At 40.3% G+C, this 21,580-nt stretch overlaps 1 protein-coding gene across 2 annotated transcripts in view; it reads right to left on the bottom strand.

The window, feature by feature from the left end:
- The window catches only part of LOC109917304 (G patch domain-containing protein 2-like), a 163,307-nt gene that overhangs the window by 135,650 nt on the left and 6,077 nt on the right, over positions 1-21,580 (bottom strand). The gene's annotated exons all lie outside the window — the stretch shown is intronic.

Raw genomic sequence — 21,580 nt, forward strand, 5'->3', positions numbered from 1 at the left:
TATCTCAGATTCTCCAGCCCCTTCCGTTCCTACTATCTCTCCCCACGTTTTAATTGCATTTAGTGAAAACAATCTGCCCTTACCATATCAAAAATCAAATTGCATGCACTTCTCTCAACTTGATGTACTCTGTTTGCTGTTCACAATGCAGACTGTCCAATACTGGGGAGACCAAATCCAGATTGGATGGTTGTTTTGCAGAACACCTCCCCTGAAGCCCACAAGGCTGAACATAAGCCTCTGGTCACTTGCGATTTTTTGAGCTTTTTCTATCACTGCCTCTGCATTAAAACGATGACATTTTTAATTTCTCTCAGTTCTAATGAAGGGTCATCGAACTGAAACATAACTGCCTCTCACCAAAGACATAGCCAGATTGGTTGAGTATTTCCAGCATTTTCCGTTTTTACTTCAGATTTCCAGCACCTAGAATATCTCAACTCCTTTATACCTTCAAAGAACGTCTTGGAAAACCTACTTGGTGGCATTCACAAAACCTGAAAGTGAAGAATTCTTAATCTACATTCTGGAACCAAATGAATTGCGCTTGCCCCACTATAATTGACATGAACTTCAATCAATTGTGAAAAATTGAGGCATTTGCAGAGAAAATAATCTGTCGACAAAGCCCAACTAGATAATCCAAGATCTAGCAATTCCAGTTTGAGCTTCAGGACCCTACAAAGGTTGTAATTACTGCCATTCAACTATTGAGAACAATAAAATGCCAATTTACTGAAGTAAAACAAAACTGTGGCTGCTGTAGATCTGAAACAAATACAGAAATTGCAGTTCTAAAGCGGGATGGCCACTGGGCTCAAAACATTAACTCTGCTTTCTCTCTACAGATGCTGCCAGACCTGCTGTGCTGCTCCAGCAATTTCTGTTTTTGTTTCAAAATGCCATTTCACTCAAGTTTAAAAAAAAGTTAATACAAACAAATGTGTTCACATTTTAAAAACATCTCCTGTCACTGATATATCTTGCATAACTTCAGATATCATCAGCTTAGCCATAAACTAAGCTTCCCTTACTTAAAAAATCCATATAACTCTCCAGAAATCCAATTACATATTTCTCATTTGGTGTTCACAGTATTGTAAAGATGTACTATAATTTTTAAATAGATTATTTTCATTCACTGAAGCATAAATAAAACATGTACAGTCTCTTTAGCAGACTTTAATTTTCTTTAACTGTATTTGCATAACAGCATGAATATTCTGACATGGCTCACACAGAAAGACTGCTCCATGAAACTGCATATTCAAGCTGTTTGCTAGGCATTAAACAATGCTCTTAAGACTTTACATTTAAAATGACTGAAACTAGGTGTCTTGTTTTATGTATTCACAGTGGAGTGCATTTTATTAACTCATCACAAATGGGGGATAGTTGGGGGTATGGGGTTAAATCACTTAAAATGTTAAATTTATACCCAATCCATGACAATCTCATCTACTTCCTATTTGATCAAACACCAATCGCTGATCCCTATCCAGCTCCTCATATATATAGTAGGGCATTCTATGTGTGGGAATCTGAGAAACCTGCTCTGGAGTGGCAGATCTATGATTATTAAAAACAAGGGGCCCGTCATTAGATTCAGGCAATTTAACAGCGAAAGGAAAGTGGGAACATTAGCAATGCCTGTGGGTCAGGACCAGGATTGCTGTTCTTGAATTACTGATCAGCCTTCCTTGGCCCCAACCCTCTGCATGATCTCACATCCTGTGATCTCATTTTCTCCACTACGTCCTCTTCTTTGCTGGTGTGCTCTAACCCCACCCCGCCCCCCTGTTTTCTCTGGATGCCCAGCCAGGGCTATTCTCAGCAAACTCTCACCACTACCTTTCCTGCCCAGCAGTGTGCCATCCACATAACCTGGCCAGTTGACATCAGCAAACAGAGTAAACAATTTGTTAAATCAGTCCTGTTGCTTCAAGTTCCTGCCATTTTCATAAGGCAAAGATGCACTGCTGTTCTTTATCCATCTGCCCATAAATTGTGGGGCACATTTGCACATCTAGTATACAATTAAATGACTAGTCATTACGTTAACTAACTGGAAGTCCTGACAATAATATGGAAACCACTGAATCATGGAAAACACACTTCTAGATTACATTTTTAGGAGTATCTGTCATCTGGAAAACATTAATAGCACGGAATAGTGAATGTAAATCCAGGTGAGTGGAGAATATTGGATAATAATTTGAAACACAAAGTGATCAACAGTGAAGTAACAAGGACTGACTTCTGTATAACAGCAGAAAACTGACTGCACTGAGAGGGATAAGCCCAGTATGACTGAAGATCCAAAATCTAGGAAGATAATGCAGTGAGAGCAAACTTAGGAAAGCACTCGATGAAATGTCAAGAAGTAATGACCTAGCAACAACGTAGCAGCTTTTAAATTCACAGGCTTTCCCAAAGTACTTCAAAGCCAAAGAAATGTTATTTGAAATGTTGAAGGAATGTTGCTTTGCAAGAAGTCATGTTCCACAACTAGAAATAAGATGAATGACCAGTTATTCTGTTTTGGTGCTATAATTGATGAATAAATATTGGTGAAAACACTGCAGAAATCCCTCCTCTTCTTGAAATAGAATAGTATGACAGGATCCTTCATCTTCACCTGAACAGAAAGATGGGGTTTTAGTATAAACAATGTATTATAGAATCGCTACAGTGTGAAAACAGGCCCTTTGACCCAACAAGTCCACATTGACCCTCACAGCATCCCACCGAGACCCATCCCCCTATAACCCACCTAATCTACACATCCCTGAACACTACGGGCAATTTAGCATGACCAATCTACCTAGCCTGTACATGTTTGGATTATGGGAGGAAACAGGAGCACCCAGAGGAAACCCACACGACCATGGGGAAAACGTGCAAACTCCACACAGACAGCCGCCCGAGGGTGGAATTGAACCCAGGTTCATGGCGCTGTGAGGCAGCAGTGCTAACCACTGAGCCACCGTGTCTTGCATAAAAGATGGCACCTCAAATTGTTCAATCAGTACTGCCCTTAAGGGGGTTTGAAACATGGGTTGGCTGCTGTCCAGCTAAACTTAGAATCAGGAATATCAAAATGGGAAAAATGATTAATGAAAGGTAACTGGCAGAAGGAACAATGCAATATCTTATGTTCACTCTCGATCGAATCAAGTGAGCGAGACAGTCCAGTCACTATTTTGATTTGTTTTTAGCCTAAAACAGAATTCATGTTGTGTATCTCATGGGCAAAAATCAAAGTTATGCAGATCCATTCTGATGAAATCCTGTATTTTTTTCTCTGCAACTGTCTGCTGAAATAACATGCATATGAAGATATGAACATGTGAACATGGAACAACGGTAGGCCATTTGATCATGCAAGCCTGCTCTGCCATTCAATAAGATCATGGGTGATCTGATTTTAACCTCAAATCTTCATCCTGCATAGCTATCAAGGAGGCGGCGACAGCCCAGTGGTATAATCACTCGACTGTTAATCCAGAGATCCAGTAACGTTCCAGATTCAAATCCCACCCTGGCAGATTGAATTTGATTTCCAGTTAAAAAATTCTGGAATTAAGAATCTAACGATGACCATGAATCCACTGTTGATTGCCGGAAAAAAAAAATCTGATTCACTAATGTCCTTTTAGGAAGGGAATTCTGAAGAATCAAAGCCCTCAGAGGAAAGAAAAAAGTTTCCTTACTTGTTTTAAATAGGTGTCCCCTTATTTTTATATGATCCCTAGTTCAAATTCACATTCTATTTCATAGACATCTCCTCTTTCTTCTGCATATCTCCTATCATGTTTATGCTGTCATCCTGTCATTCTGAATTCATATCCTTTAAATTTTTAAAAAAGAATACAGCAAGGTGGCAGTCATCACAAATTAAGTTTTAAATAGGTATGAGAGGTGAGTAGACATGGGCCAGATTTAGGTGCTGAGGAACTGCTCAAGAACTGTTGCAACATCTCTCATCAACCACAAAATGAAAGACTGGGAAATAAATGGAGGAAGGAAGAGGAACTGAAAAGGAAGGAGATGCTTCGGTTCGGATGTACTGGGTCCAAAGGATTCAAGCCTAGAAGTTATGAACTGAAAGAACAATAGCAGGAGCATGGCTTGGGATGTGCTTGTGCCTTTTGATGGGTGCTTTTCTTGCTGATGATATGAAGGATCCAATCATGACCCTGACCAGTAGCAGAGCTTCTGAAAAGTACTGCAATATTAACAAACTCTAGGAATTTGGATGGAAATGAAGCAATGGTATACTGAGGTTAGGAATGGTCCTGAGGCTCAAGTAAGTGCAGTATATTGTAAAGGCTGGAATAGGACAAAGAAGAGAGGAAACTGCTGGTATGAATCTAGTATGAATAAGCTCAGCCAATGAATCTCTGACAGACTTCAGCATGGCCAAATGTTAGTGGTTTTTGAGGTTACTTATTTTAGCTTTTGGGGTATTTAGTGGGATAATGAGCATTGCATTTCAAAGATATAATTTTACTCAAATCAAATAGTACTTATTTCTATGATGGAATGCAGAATAGAAATTTAAACTGGGCAGAAAAAAATTGGTGAATAGGATTGGAAAACAAAAATTAGAAGACAATACAGAGTACTTAACATTAACTGAAAAATCAAGAAATACATTGGTTGATGGTACAATACACACCACAATTGACTAAAGCAAGAATCACTTTGAGAATCAGCCAAATGTTGCAAGTGCACTTTCCATTATTAAATGGAAGTGGATAGCACTGCTGCCTTACAGGGCCAGGGACCCAGATTAGATTCCAGCCACAGGTGACTGTCTGTGTAGAGTTTGCATGTTTTCCCTGTGTCTGCATGGGTTTCTCTGGTTTCCTTTCACAGTCTAAAGATGTGCAGGTTAGGCAGATTGGCCATGCTAAATTCTGTAGTATCCAGGGATGTGTAGGCCAGGTGGATTAGCCATGGTAAATGCGGGGTTACAGGGACAGGGTGAGGATCTGGGTCTACGTGAGATGGTCTTTGGAGGCTTGGTGCTGACTCGATGGCCTGAATGGCCTCTTTTTGCACTGTCGGGATTCTATGATTTTAGGCTGGTTTGGAAACAACCTAAAATGACTAGTTGATTCAGCACCAACTGAAGTAATACTATTCTATTGGGGAAAACAAAACAGAAAGACTGAGAATCATGTATTTAGTTGATGCTCTTGTTATATATTCCTAGTCCCATAGCTGTTTTAGAGGTACAGCTTTATTGCTTTAAAAAATTGCAATTTAAGATCAGTGGAGGAAAAAAAAACTTGGTAATTATCTAGAGACTAGTAAACCACACAGACTTGCGATATAATTCAACAGATAAAACATATGTTTACTCTGATTTTATCCAGTAAAGGGTGGCAGTTGTAAAAGGCAGGTAGGTTTACTTGAGTAAAGAACAGGAGGCAGTATGCCTGCAGTTATTCCAGTGAAAAACTTTAGATGATTTCCTAGAAGTAAGGAAAGCTTTGGAATTAAAAGATGCTTAATTTGTAATTCTACCTGACATGAGTGTCACACTGACATGAAGATGGGCAGACTATCATAACATTCTTGATTTCTAAGTTTATCTTTGTGAATTCAATCAGCGTGCAGCCAGCAGGCAAGTCTGGATGATGTTTGGAAAAGCAGCTAAGAGCCAGTGCCAGTTTTGTGTCTTATGCAGCTTGTAGCTCCTAACAAGTCAAAAGATAAAGCCAGCCCTCCATCTGAAGGAGAGTAAAATGTCAGATCTATCATCCATGACACAAGATGTGATTGGGAGCTAGTAGTATTCAATAAAAGATCAAGTCAGAAGTCACACAACACCAGGTTGTAGTCCGAGACAACAAGGTGCAGGACTGGATGAACACAGCAGGCCAAGCAGCATCATAGGAGCAGAAAGGCTGCTTGGCCTGCTGTGTTCATCCAGCCCTGCACCTTGTTGTCTTGGATTCTCCAGCATCTGCAGTTCCTACTATCCCAGGTTGTAGTCCACCAGGTTTATCTGAAATCATAAGCTTTTGAAGCGCTGCTCCTTCATCAGGTAAAAAGACTGTTGGACTGTAACCTGGTGTTCGTGTGACTTCTGACTTTGTCCACCCCACTCCAACATCAGCAGTTTCACATTACTGAAAGACCAAGCTTAAAGGGGACAATTGATTGGAATGTTCATTTAGCTGGAAGCTAAAGGAAAAAGTCCCCAGTGATCCTCTCAATAACTAGCAGCTAACATCGTTGCAGTTGGCATTCAGAAAGTAATAAACTTGGTTGCATTTCAAAACCACTGCAATTGGTAACCAACAGCGTTTTCTGGTGTTTTAAACTACTGAGCAGGAGTTTCAGGGATGTCCATTAAATGACTCGTGGAATCCAGTGTCAAGAGCTTGGCAAAGCAATTGGAAATTGGCAAAAAAGCCAAAAGTTATTGCAAGGTCCACATGAACATACAAACAAAACAGGAGTCGAAGTAGGCCATTTGGCCTGTTCAGCATGCTGCCATTGAACAAGATCACGCTGGTCTATTCCCATTTACCCATAATAACTTTTGATTCTCTTGCCTAATAAAGATCTATCTTCTTCTGCCTTCAAAACATTCAATCACCCTGCTTCCACCACCTTCTGAAGCAGGGAATTCCAAAATCACACAAGTATCTGTGAGAAAACAAAAAAATCATGTGCCCTAAAAGAGAGACCATTAATTTTAAAACAGTGCCCTTATTTCTGGACTAACTCACCAGAGAAAAAATCTTGCCCGCATGCACTTTCTCAAGGCCAGTCAGGTTCTTATACATTTCAATCAATTCACTCCTAATTCTTCTAAACTCTTGTAGAAATAAGCCCAGCGTCTAGTCATAGAATTCCTACAGTGTGGAAGCAGCCTGTCCAGTCCACAATGACCCTTCGAAGAGCAATCCAATCATACCCACAACCCTCACCCCATCCCTATGACCCTGCATTATCCATGGCCAATCCACCTAACCTGCACATCAATGGACTGTGGAATGAAACCAAAGCATCAGAGGAAACCCATGCAGACAAGGGGGAAATGTACAAACTCCACAAAGACAGTCGCCCGAGAGTGGAATCAGAATTGAGGATGACCTTCTTCCACTCTGGAGTTGTGGGTCTTTAAGTGTGTAAATAGTCCCAATGCTGGATTCCTCACACGTCACACGTAGGACAGGTAGTGGCTGATAAGACAGGTAGCTAGAATGCTTGCAAATTTCAATCACTGCTTTTGCTATTTGCACTTGGCATTCATCTGAGCCTTTTGGAGATGCTCAAAGTAGTTAACAGTTTTGTAGATTCTTCTTTTCCAGTTTGGGTGGTATTGGGAAAGAGATTCTCATGAGTCTGTGGGATGTTGCATTTTATTCAGGGAGGTTTTGAGGATGTTCCCAAAATGTTTCCTCTGTCTTCCTGCTAACTGTTTGCCAAGTTGAGAGTGGTATTGGAGTGCCATCCTGTCACTTGGATTTGCAGGATTTTGTGGAAGTATCACTGGTGATAATCCCCAAGGGATTGGAGACATCTGCTGTACGCTGTCAATGTCTCTGGTGCATACACCAGGACAGGAAACACTGTTGCCCTGTAGGCCATGAGTTTGGTGCCATGTTTGAGGTCATTGGCATCAAGCAGTCTATTCCTTAAATAGCCAAGGCTGCCTTGGTGTATTGGAGGCAGTCATCATTGATATCCACCATCACTGAAAAGAAGGCTCCCAGGCTATGAGAATTATCTACATTATCCAGTGGCTTCCCATGGATATTGATAATCAGAGAGCTGTGTTGTGTGGTGGGAGCAGGCTGGTAAAGGAACATTGTCTTCCAAATTTTTTCCGAAGGTTCATTCTCTCGTACCCTTGTAAGAATCAACTGACAATGGTTTGGAGCTCAGCCTTGGAGTTTGCGCACGTTGTCATCTGCATACTGCAGCTTGATGACAGAGGTTAGGTTAGCATTGATTCTTTATTACAGGTGGTGTATGTTGAAAATTTTCCTATTGTTCTTTGGAGAAACTGCAGTCTCTGGAAGTTTTGGGGTATGGGGTAAAATTTTGCAGGGGGTGAGGAAGCTGAAGAAGAATATCGGTGTAAGGACACTGCCTTTCTTAACTCTAGTTTGTATTTACATCGACTGTCTGCAGGATCTGCTGGTGAGGATCATGGTCAGCATTTGGCATGCCAATGAAGGATGGCCACTCATTTCTGCTCACAGCCAAATTTAAAGAGGATGTTCTACAATTTGTCCCGGTTGATAGAGTTGAAGGCTTTTGAGAGATCACAGAAGGCCATGTATAAGAAGTTTCTGTGCTCTCCGCATTTTTCCAGGATTTGTCTTGCTGTGAAAATCAAGTCCATTCTGCTTCTCGATGGATAAAATCCACCTTGTGACTTCAAAGAGGAGCTCTTCAACCACTGGGAGGAGACAATTGAGAAGGACTCTTGCAATTACCCTCCTTGTGACTAATATCAGGGAAACTCTTCTACAGTTAACTGCAATTAATCTCACCTCCTTTCTTAAAGATGGTCACAATAATGATATCTTGGATCTCCCTGGTATGCTTTTCTCCTTCTAGATGAAGTCAACAATCAACAAGATTACCAATACAGATGAAATCCCCACTAAAATATGGTGTGGAAGCACTCACTACAAATACATGATCTCACCTTAATAAGTTATAGGCTGAGCACTGCTTACTTTATTTACATTTTTTCAATTTACAATAAAGTTTGTTAAAAATTATGAAATTTTCTGACTTTGTTCTAATTCCTGGGTTTTCAGAAATCTTCTGTGGATGATCATGGTCCAATACAATCCAATTCTGATCCAAAAGGAATGAATTCATACTTTACAGGCTGTTTCGATTCTGTCTACATGCCAGGGGGGAATTGCGCTTTCTCCTAACGTGTTGCAGGAAGAGGTGCACCTGGCTGATTAGAGGCTCCTGCTCAGCAGCTCAAGCCACCTTTGAGGTCACATAGTTAAGATTTTTATTATAAACCACCACTGGAGTAAATAACTCCCCATCATTTAGAATTGACCATCTGCTACAATTAAGTAGCAAATTTGCAACAAATGTGAATTTGCACCTTTAGTATAAATGGGCAACAGAATGACTTAATTTAACATTCAACTAATTGAAACTGGCACCGATCTGACCATTCAACTAGACACAAAGGGATCACTTTATGGCTGCCTGACCAAACTATGCTGCATTCAACGTAAGAAAGAGCAACCCATCATAGGGAAATTAATTTTCGCTCATGAAAAGTTATTGTTTTAAATTGGATTCCTGGTACTCTCCAATTGAAAATAACTACTTAACCAAAGTGTCTCCCCAATCATTGCAACAAAAATCATGGTTAAAAGGGAGTCAAAATAAAATAACTCTTCAGATTGTGCATTACAATTAGATTGATAAAGTTGTCAGGATAGCTAAAAAAAATACTTTTGTTTTTCTGCTTCCTGTGGTAGCCTGACATTTTAATATGTTAAATGTTAAGCTTTTCTAACAGCTTTTGGGTTTGTGAAAACACAGAACACTAACGTGTACTAATTATCATTCTGTACATGACCATTGCAACTCGATCTGTTTGGGACCATCAATCAAAACAATTTAGAGTTCCAATTAATTCCATAAATGTGAATAAACATCATAAGATTTGTTTTTGTTCCCAGTGGATTTTATATCAGTCAAAAAATTACAGTTCACAAAATCTTCACTATAGACTTGTGCCCATTGAATGCTAGCAGTACAATTATTCACACACAGAATTGACTCCAACCGAATTAAATGAGTTCTGATATAATGGGATGAGCGCAAGACGCAAAAGAATTGCCTACAATTGCTCATACATGAAAAAGATAGCTAAGTCTAAATTAAGATGTTAGCTATGAAGTTTCCAATAGGACCTTGACATGACTGTTGACCTACTCATGACATGATCACACCAGCAAGGATTTGGAATTCTATTAGTATTACCAGAAGAAAAAGTCAAGGAGTCATCAGGAAAATAAATCTATACCTTCTACTCTATCAGCCAATTACTGTTGTTAAAGTGGAATTAGAAGTGTATTGACAATGTGAGGGGGAGGGGAGTTAAACAGTGAACTGAAGATGATGTTAGAGAAAAAATGTTTTGTAATCAAAGACAGTTCTAAAAGACAAAATCCATTTTTGGTTATCTGTATCTGTAAAAGGATATATTTTACTATAAAGAATAAAAGATGACTGGGAATGTCACAAGGCATCAACATAATCTGAAATTTCTGATGACAAGATGTGAGAATGAAGCTCAGATATTTTAAAAGGTCATTAAAAATCAAAGAATGGCAGTGTTATTGCATTTTCTATATATATATTTACATCATAACATGCATGAACAATTACAGAGTTGCACGCTCTATCTTCCAAGTTTTTAACATATTACATATTAACAAGATATGCAGGATGCACTTATTTTGTTGATACAACAGCAAAAGATTTCAAAGGGAATTTCTTCACATACTAAAACAAAATTATGATTAACTGACTCAGACATAACTGACTCAGACATAAAAGTCTTCAGATATGAATGTTTACTGCTAGCATATTTATTTTACAGAAAATAATCAATATGATTTTTAAGAAATTATGCATCGCTTGAAATGTTAGATTAAAATCTGATATGAGATTCAATAAATATATAGTTATTACAATTTAAAAACTTGAACTTTAAAAGTAGTAATTCTAATTAAATGAAACTGAAGACAAGAAATAAATTATGATGGTTGGAGTTACAGTACAAATATTGATCTTAGATCAGTAGCTACAGAATCAATTTGTTATTGAAAGTATACTGCTTATATATCAGTTACAAATTCAACATTTGTAATCAAATTGGAGAAATTTAAATGTTCATGCAGTCAGTAAACTCAGGGAACATAACTGTAAACGCATTTTTTCCAATGGGCAGAATTCATTAGGAGTCTGAATAACATGGCCTATGGACAGATTTGTGGCAGAATCAGACCTGCTGCTTTTTGCACAATTTGAGTGGAAAATTTCTTGCAAAGCAATACCGAGTTGCCAACTCAGGGGGATTATTGCTGGCAAAAAGCCTTGATAAGGGCCCAACTTGACTCAGTTTTATTCAGGTTTCTATCTCACCGAAACTCTTCAAGCAAGCTCTACGTTCAGAAAATTCAATATAGAATCCACAGTGAGCACTTGCTAAATTCAGCTCGCTGCTTGCTCTGAAGGACCTTCATGTTGGACATTGGACACCAACATCTAAGGGCATGCTCCATGGCACTGGTTATATACATTCAACATCATTGGCATCTGAAATACATCAGCTTCTAAGAAGCCTCATTCCACATCTCCAATCCACTTAAAGGACGTCTCTGTACTGTTGCTGATGCAGCATTGCAATCAAGGACACTGTGTTCAGGGACATGCACCCAGCTCATGGACTGGAACGGGCTGCATCTCCAGCTCTTACGCTCGCTGTCATAGCACACCCTCACTTTGAGCCTACCTGGATGCTCACAGTATCCTGGCCTTGAATGGCTTTGCCGTGCTCTTTTACGCTTTGCTCCTTCAGCGAGAGATACAAGGCTGATATTACTTCTGTCTTGCTTTACCATTTAGCACAGACACAAAGCCAGGAAGCATGTCACGGCCTTCAGCAGGCCTCAGTCAAGTCAAGGGGGAAAGCTATCACTCAGGGCTTCCAAATCAGTAGGTCAAAGCCTCTGATATCAGTTGAGGGGCTTGGAAAATGGCAATCAGCTACCCAGGTAGGTCAGAGTCAGGAAGCGCATTATATAGGGGTAGGGAGCCGAATGTTGGGTAGTTGAATGTTGGACCTATTAGATGCTTTTGTCTTCTAGGAATGAGAGACATGTTTTAAGGGAGATTAAAGTGTCTGATGTAGCAAAGCTTCTTTTTTTTTTTGGTCCAGGTAAGGAGGTGTCCTGAGCGAGTGATCAGGCTGTGATGAAGGCATGGAGGATTAGTGGTGTCAGGGAGGTGAGATGGGTGATAAGTGGAGTGATGATGTTGCATGCAACAATCAGAGTGATACAGCATGAGAGACAACAAGGTGCAGGGCTGGATGAACACAGCAGGCCAAGCAGCATCATAGGAGCAGAGAGGCTGACGTTTCGGGCCTAGACCCTTCATCAGAAAAGGGGGAGGGGAAGGGGGTTTTGAAATAAATAGGGAGAGAGTGGGAGGCGGATAGAAGAGGGATAGAGGAGAGGATAGGTGGAGAGGAAACAAACAGGTCGAAGAGGCGGGGATGGAGCCAGTAAAGGTGAGTGTAGGTAGGGAGTTAGGAAGGGGATAGGTCAGTCCAGGGAGGACGGACAGGTCAAGGGGGCGGGATGAGGTTGGTCGGTAGGAGATGGAGGTGCGGCTTGAGGTGGGAGGAGGGGATAGGTGGGAGGAAGAACAGGTTAGGGAGGCAGGGACGAGCTGGACTGGTTTTGGGATGCGGTAGGGGGAGGGGAGATTTTGAAACTTGTGAAATCCACATTGATACCATTGGGCTGCAGGGTTCCCAAGCGGAATATGAGTTGCTGTTCCTGCAACCTTCGGGTGGCATCGTTGTGGCACTGCAGGAGGCCCAGGATGGACATGTCGTCTGAGGAATGGGAGGGGGAGTTGAAATGGTTCGCGACTGGGAGGTGCAGTTGTTTATTGCGAACCGAGCGTAGGTGTTCTGCAAAGCGGTCCCCGAGCCTCCGCTTGGTTTCCCCGATGTAGAGGAAGCCACACCGGGTACAGCGGATGCAGTATACCACATTGGCAGATGTGCAGGTGAACATCTGCTTGATGTGGAAAGTCTTCTTGGGGCCTGGGATGGGGGTGAGGGAGGAGGTATGGGGGCAGGTGTAGCACTTCCTGCGGTTGCAGGGAAAAGTGCCGGGTGTGGTGGAGCTGGAGGGGAGTGTGGAGCGGACAAGGGAGTCACGGAGAGAGTTGTCCCTCCGGAAAGCAGATAAGGGTGGGGAGGGAAAGATGTCTTTGGTGGTGGGGTCGGATTGCAGATGGCGGAAGTGTCGGAGGATGATGCGTTGGATCCGGAGGTTGGTGGGGTGGTACGTGAGGACGAGGGGGATTCTTTTTTGGTTCTTATTGCGTGGACGGGGTGTGAGGGATGAGGTGCGGGAGATGTGGGAGACACGGTTGAGGGCGTTCTCGACCACCGAGGAGGGGAAGTTACGGTCCTTGAAAAACGAGGACAACTGAGATGTACGGGAGTGGAATGCCTCATCCTGGGAGCAGATGCGGCGGAGGCGAAGGAATTGGGAATAGGGGATAGCATTTTTGCAGGAAGGTGGGTGGGAGGAGGAGTATTCTAGGTAGCTGTGGGAGTCGGTGGGCTTGAAATGAATATCGGTTTCTAGGTGGTTGCCCGATATGGAGACAGAGAGGTCCAGGAAGGGGAGAGAGGTGTTAGAGGTGGTCCAGGTAAACTTAAGGTTGGGGTGGAAGGTGTTAGTGAAGTGTATGAACTGTTCGAGCTCCTCGTGGGAGCACGAGGCGGCGCCGATACAGTCATCAATGTAACGGAGGAAGAGGTGGGGTAAAGGGCCGGTGTAGGTACGGAAGAGGGATTGTTCCACGTAACCTACAAAGAGGCGATACAGCATGAGCCTTGGTGAAAGGTGGGCACAGTAGCTGAGAGAGAGTGAGAATAAGGTATTGAAAGGAAGAAAGTGGCACTTATGCTGGAGCATGTAGAAGGTCATTAATCTTCTTCATATGGTGCTAGGCATTCTTTCACACAGCTGAGACTTATAGTCATGGTCTGGTGTTGTGGCCTCCACTCCTAGTTCTGAGGTAAGAGGAAGTACTATTTCTGCACTGCTTCAATCAGCAGAAGCCGAGACCCTACTTGGACAGTACAGCACCAATTTTTCCATCTGCTGGTCTCGGACAAATGTCAGGAAACATGCAGGCCAGCTCTGGACTGACAGTGTTTGACCGGGTGCACAATGGGCTTTTAAAAGATGGCGCAAGGACAAGGCATGGCAGTTTTTTAGCAGATATCCTTAAGTGGGGAGTTGTTCTGGGAGAGGCATTTTGATTAAATGGGGCTTGAATTAGATGTGATGGATGTCACAGGGACAGAGCAGGCAAATTTGGTAAAATATGGTGAGAAAACTCACTAGGCCTTCTGGCAGAAAACCCTCAAAAACTCAGTGCAACTCAGATTTAGCCAAAAAAAACCATAAGATTCAGTCCAATACATATAAATAAGCTTTTACAACTTAAGCAAAGCCAATTATATAGGTATGAGGGAAACTAATAAGGTTGATTGGATAAATAGATTAAAAGCTACTGTGATGATTAAACAGTGGGAAACATTTAAATAAACAATCCAAAATATTCAAATACATGCCACTGAAATCAGAAAGCTCAGTGAGAAGAAGCTATCTGTGGCTTGTTAAGGAGTTCAGCATCGTATAGATTAAAAGAGGTTTATAGAGTTGCAAAGAATAACAGTAAATCTGAGGACTGGGTGTACTTTAGAAACGAGCAAAGGGTGACCATAAGTCGATAAAAACAGGAAAAAATGGAATGACAGAATAAACTAGCCAGGAATATGAAAGCTCTCGCAATATGTTTGTATTGTATGTAAAAAGAAAGAGATGGTCTTGTGGCATTGTGGTACTGTCTCGAGCTCTAGGCCAGAGCATCCATGTTCAGCGTACTCCAATTTTCTAAGTGCAATCAGACACAGCCAACATGGTTTTACAAAGGCGAAATTGTGATTGACAAATTTATTAGCTGTTTTGAAAAGGTAACTGGTCAGGTTAACAAGGGGGAACCAGTAAATGTAGTACACCTGCATTTCAAGAAGGCATAAGTCGCACAAAAAAGTTAATAAACAAAGCAAGGGCTCATGGAGTTAAAGAAATACAATAACATGGAAAAAGGACTGGCCAATAGACGGGGACCAAATTAGGACAAAATGATCATTTTCACGCTGGCAGGTGGTGACTGATGGAGTGCCACAAGATACAAATGCTGGTGTCTCAGCTATTTACATTCAAAACTACTGACTTTGATGAAGATACAGTAAGTAATTTATCTAGGGCTGATGATGATATAAGGCTAGGTGAGAATGCAAATTGTGAAAATACGAATAGGTTGTATACAGAAAAGTGAATGGTCAACAAGATGGCCGATGGATAAGGTGGAGAATTGAGAGAATTCTTTTAAAAATGACTTGAAACTGTTAATATTCAGAAGAAACTGTACAAGAAACATAATCTTAGCTTGCAAGCAGATCAATAAAAAAGGCAAATTACATGCTGGCTTCTATTGCAAGGGAATTGCGGTAGCCTCTATTGTAAGAGGTTAGGAGTTAAGAATAAAGAAATCCTGCTACAATTGCACAGATATTTAGTGGGTTCACATCTGGAATACTGTGTGCAGTTTTGTCCTCCATAATTAAGGGAGAATATCTTTATATTGGACGTAGGATTGGGAAGCGTTGCTCGACTGGTCCTAGAAGCAAAGGATCCCTTCAGAGCAGGAAGAGGCCATTTGGCCCATTGAGGCCCCTCCAAAGATCATCCCACCCAGACCTGGCCCCCCACTCTATCCTCATAAACCCGCATTAAGCATGGCTAATCCACCTAACCTGGACAATGTGGGACAAATTAGCATGACTGATGCACCCATCTGTAAATTTGGCTATATAACATTTTATCCCCACATCCAAGTCATTAATGTACATTGTAAGTAGTTTTCATGGAATCATGGAATCCCTACAGTGCGGATAGAGGATATTCGGCCCAGCAAGTCTGCACCGACCCTCTGAAAATCATCACTCCTCCCCCATCCCCGTAGCCATTTACCATGGCTAATCCACCTAAACTGCACATCTCTGGACGTTAGGGGCAACTTAGCATAGCCAATCATCGAACCTGCACATCCCTGGACTGTGGGGAGAAACTGCAGCACCCGGCAGAAATCCACACAGACACAGGGAGAACGTGCATACTCCACACAGTCACCTGAGGCTGGAATCAAACCTGGGTCCCTGGCACTGTGAGGCTGCAATGCTAACCACTATGCCACTGTGCTGCCATCCTTGTATGAAAGGATTGCTCTACGGAGATAGAGTGAGGAAAATGTGTCCATATTCTTTGCAGTTTAAGAAGACTGAGAAATAGAACCATTGAAACATATAACATTCTGCAGGGGACTAACATGGTAGATGCTGAAATATTCTTTACTCTTGTTCTCTACATTTCTTAGCTAGAGAAGAGTCTTATAATGGGATAGGACATAGCCAGAAATGGTAAAGGAGATTTTCGAGCTTTGACTGTGAGATATGAGTCAGTACAATTAAAAAGGATTCAACTGGTCTGTGGGATAGCTATCTCAATTTTGGGACAAAGTCCTAGCTGTTAGTAAAAAAAATTTTCTGGGTTGACTGGACAATGTTGCCTTTTGTCATGTACAGTGCCCAGGTCAATGTGGGGTAATCTATCCTGTTTTATATTTATTTGGTGTTTCTACAAGTTTCATGCAACATAATCACTCGATAGTCCATTTCAGAGTTTTAAAGGACTCACAGTGCATCAGTCTAGAGTCACATATTGGCCACAAGAGGCAAAGATGGCAGATTTCTGTTCCTAAAGAAAATTAGTGAACCAAATGGATTTTTAAAACAATCCAACAGTTCATAGCCACCATTACTGACAGCACCTTTTTATTCTAGATTTATTAATTGAAGTTAAGTTCCACCATCTGTCATGTTGGGATTTGAACCCACATTCCCAGAGCATTAGCTCTGACTCTCTAAATTACTCATCCAGTAATGTTATCACAACACTGTAAAGGGAAAAATTTGGAGGGTTACAGAGAAATGGCAGGGAGTAGAACTAGCTAAATTTTTCTTTGCAGTGTGCCACCATCAACTTGGTGTCCTATGCTGTCAATGTTCTATGTTTCTTTGAACATCTGTTCCAGTTGTCTAAGCAGAAAATTTACCTTTTTAAGAAACACAATTGTCTCAGATTTTCAGTCATTTGAAATTGAGTCCCTGGTCTGATTTCAGTCTTCACAAGATCTAGACACACACTGAAAGTGAAGTGATGTCAACGCTCTTACACATGGTGCAGGCTAAGAATAGGTCCTGCTGCACTGGATCTGAGCAACTTGGTGCAAGTCACACTAACTCTCAGCTCAGCTACTCCAGAAAGTATACTTCCTCCTGTGACATTTCACTATTAACTTTCATTATTAAACTTGTTTCAATTTACAGTTACATGATTTTCAACTCATTGCAAAAATATGTATCTACATATCTGTGATTGACACAGAACATGAACTGTAGCTCTCCTGCTTGATGGCTCCTAATAAGGTAGAATTAACACTTCAGTTTCTTAAGTACATTATATGGTATTTTTTGTACTGCTAAACACAAGCGAGTTTTCAACTGGATTGTCTGGTTTAGGCATGTTTATCCAATAACATTTTTGGCTGAAAATTGTAGCAGAATTGCAAAAACAGAAGCTTTTCTTTTAAATAAAAGTGCACTTAATCAGGTTTTATCTTTACCAATTTCTCACATCATTGTAAACAATTCAGTTTGGCTTAAGGGTCAAGTTTTTTGGGGTCTTGTCTATGCACTGCTCCAAAACCAGTATTTGAGCTGGTTCAACTTGCTCCATGAAGCAAAAGGATTTGCCTCCTCTGCTTGGGAAAGCCAAATTGTCTATCATGCAAAAAGTGAGTTGCTGTATGCTTTATTGAATGAACAGTATTTGGCAGAAACATGAACTCTGAAATATTGCTCTGGCAGAACCTTGCAGCAGCAAAAGTAATATACTGAAACTTTTCACACAAGTGGCTAGGATCTGAAACGCACTGTTCAAGTGTTTGTTGGGAGTTAGGATCAATTGAAGATATGAAGAGGGAGTTAGATAGTTAACTGAAAAAGGTAATGTGCAGAGTTACGGCGAGAAGGCAGGGGACTGGCAATGAGTTGCACGTTCAAAGAGCCAGTGCAGACATAATGGGCCAAATGCTCTTTTACTGCACGGTGAAAAAAAATCCATGATTCTGAATGGGGATGTTGTTGATCATGCTAATAATGATGGTCTTGGAGTAGGTAGAAGTTGCTGATAACTCAAACTAACTATTTCGGAACTGAGAGAAGGGAACTGCATGTTGGAAGAAAATGAAACAACTCTATGCTTTCTGGCTCCAGGAATTCAAATCTTTATTTCAAACTCTTCTCAGAAGTTCTATTTGCTTTTTACTTTGACTGCAAAAGGAGCTGCACAAACGTGTTTGAACAATTAAATACTGTCTTGCTGAGGAGGTGATTGAAGGAACACTGGAGGGATGTAGGTGAAGAAATAGACAATTTAAATTGAAAATAGAAGGCTCTGATGGGCAAAGGAAATGGAGATCACAAGGTGGAGAAATACAGAGAGAACCTACCCTCAGGCAGATCATTACTATCAGTCTTATTAATCCCAACACAATTAAACAAAGGGTTTTAGTTTTGTGTCAGTGTGAGGGACCAATGAAATATGGGATAATTTAAGGCCACGATGCATTTGAAAGTGCTAAAGCATGAAACAATATGAGGCAGTCCAAATAGTGTCAGTTCAACCTCCTTGTATTTTTGCAATACAACTGTGCATGTGTTTGACATGCAGTCATACCATGCTAAACTTCGACTAAAAAATCTCCACCTGCAAAAATATCTTACAGTCCTCCTATCACACAAATCAAATGGTAACATCACATTGTGGGAAGAAATGGCCTAGTAGCATTGCTGGACTGTTAATCCAGAGACTCAGGTCTGTTCTGGGGACCGGTGTCAAACTCTGACACAGCAGATGGTGGACTTTGAATTCAATTAAAAAAAAATATCTGGAATTGAAGAGAATAATGATGACCATGAATCAATTGTCGACTGTCGGACAACCCATCTGGTTCACTAATGTCCTTTAGGCAAAGAAACTTCCCCACCTGGTCTGGCCTGTATGTCACTCCGGACCCACAACAACATGGTTGACTCTTAACTACCCCCTGAACAATCAGGGATGGGCAACAAATGCTGGCCTAGCCAGCAACACCCTAATCCAGTGAATGAATAAAAAAAAAAATGAGTCTACATGGATCAGATGAGTAAAGTTTTTAAAAAGTTCAAATCCCTGAAGGAACTTCATACAGTCAACAAACAAGAACTGCTTCCCCCTTTTGAGCAGCAATGAAGAAAGGTCATCAATTTAAGTCCTTTACCAAGAATGAGAGGCTATTATAGTATTATGGAGAAAGGTGACTGCTTTGCCACAACGTATGGCTAAAAAAAAATTCATCACTATTTTTAAGGAACAATTGAATAAATGTTTGAAGCAGAGATAGATACTGAGCTATAACAGACAAGGCAGGGTGGTCGGATTGATTTTAGATTACTCTGGCAAAGAGCCAATGCTGTTAAAATCAAATAGCCTCTTTCTGTCCTGTAATCTTATGTGATTCTCTGGTTCACACATCCAAATTTGGATTTTTTTTCCTCTGGATGGTGTATTTTAGCTCCAATATTTGTGCAAGGGTAACTTAAAGATTTCCAGAGCTTATCTATATATCTGAAAAGAGAAGCGAGGTTAGCTTTTCTACTAATAGGCCAATTAATTTGATGTCTTTATGAAAGGCAACATAAAGGATAGCCTTGTAGTGCCAGATTTGGACATTTCTAACAATAGAATTCAATAAATATATGTCCAATTTATCTTGGGATCCAATGCATTCCACATCACGTTTAGATTCAAAACCAAAATACTGGAAAATACATCAAAAGTGTCAGAAATCCAAATTTTTTGGTGTCTCACAATGAAATAAATACTACACCCTCTTATTCTCACCCCTTTCAGTAATGGCTAAAATACTCCACATAGAAAATACATTTGTAGCTCTTTAATACTTGTACTACTATCGTTTTACTAAATTACCAGTATCTTAAATTATGATAAGCTCACAACAAATTATTTTTGAGGCGCTGGTGGTGATGTTGTTGGATTTCAGTTTTCAGTGAAAAAAGAAACTAAAAATTGTACTAGAGGATACCAAAGTTGTTGAACAGATTATAGGAAGGATCATGAAGTGCTGGTAATTTAAACCTCTCCTAACAATAGAAAAAGCATTGAAAATTAATCTGTTTTACACATTAAGGTAGAGAATAGTTAAACAATTTGCCAATCTCACTTCCACCAATGAAGACATTCCCTCAGCCTGTGACTCAAATAAATCAAACATTCCTTGAAAGTTTCTGATTATCTTTCTTTGACTAAACATAGTGACTTGAACCAGGTTCTCTGTTCATTTAAGGGACTTACAAGAGGGACTGCTCCAATAAATATAAATTATACTGATGCAGACGTGTCCTCCACAAAACACAGCTGTTTGTAAAACAAGGAATTCAGAGACCTCAAGCACTTGCTTCAAACAGCCTTGACAATCCTACCCTGTTGTCATAACACAATACAGAAACTGCAAACAAATTCTATATATTTTTTGTTGGAGCCATCATTTAAGAAAGACAGCACTAATGCACTGTGGATTGCCTTTCATGAAACTCCCTGCAGGACAGTGCAAGAATAGATTAGAAGAGTTAAGGCAGGCTGGATAAAGCTCTAAGATCAAGAAAGTCTAAGTCATGTTAATAACTTCTGGACATTGGTACATTTCTGAGGAGTATAAACAAAGGAGAATAAAAAACAGTAGATTCATAATTTGAAATTTGTCATAACAACAAATGCATCAAATAGCCAACTTTCAAAAAGTGAAAGGACTGCTGCCTTACAAATGGAGTTCAGAGGATCTTATCTTGGTCCAAGAGGTAGCCGGGTTTGAACTGGCTTTGAACTTTCAGTTAGCCTCGTAATTGATAATAAAATGATAGGGATGAAAGGGAGGAAAAAGCAGATATTAGATTTTTGTTAAGAATGCATTTTCCTGATAATCCTTGATGACACAAATGGATTTGTTGGCACTCTGTATAAACTATTACATTGCAGATTTTCAACTGTCGAGTAGTAAGTTTGTGTGCTAACAATTTTAAACCGATAATTTACCCAAAGTTTGAATGTTCTGAATAGAAATAAAAAAATAAGTGAAACAATCCTGAAATTGAGGAAATATGTTGTGGCAAAAAGCTTTGATAAGCAAAAGGAAGACCAGATTTGAATAATTGCCATGTCATAGGACACATAGCAAATAAAATTCTTCATCTTACATTGAACAGTCTCTACCTCTGTTAGAAATTGAAATAATAGGGATTCTAATGGAAATGTTTCATCCTTAGAACTTTACAATGGAGGTAGGAATAGAATAAATTGAAGAACATACTTCCACAAAAATTTGGAATTATCCCAATAGATAAAGTCTTCCAATCAATACTATAATAAACTTAAAGATAAAAGTTGTTGCATGAATAAAATAACTGCAAAACCAATCTCACATATGACATAAAATAAGGTGGTGTAATGGGTCAGAATACACCTGTGAATCCTTGGGTCAGATGGGCTGTAGAGCAATC

This window comes from Rhincodon typus, chromosome 9 (assembly GCF_021869965.1).
Source record: "Rhincodon typus isolate 14 chromosome 9, sRhiTyp1.1, whole genome shotgun sequence".
Taxonomy (NCBI): Eukaryota; Metazoa; Chordata; class Chondrichthyes; order Orectolobiformes; family Rhincodontidae; genus Rhincodon; species Rhincodon typus.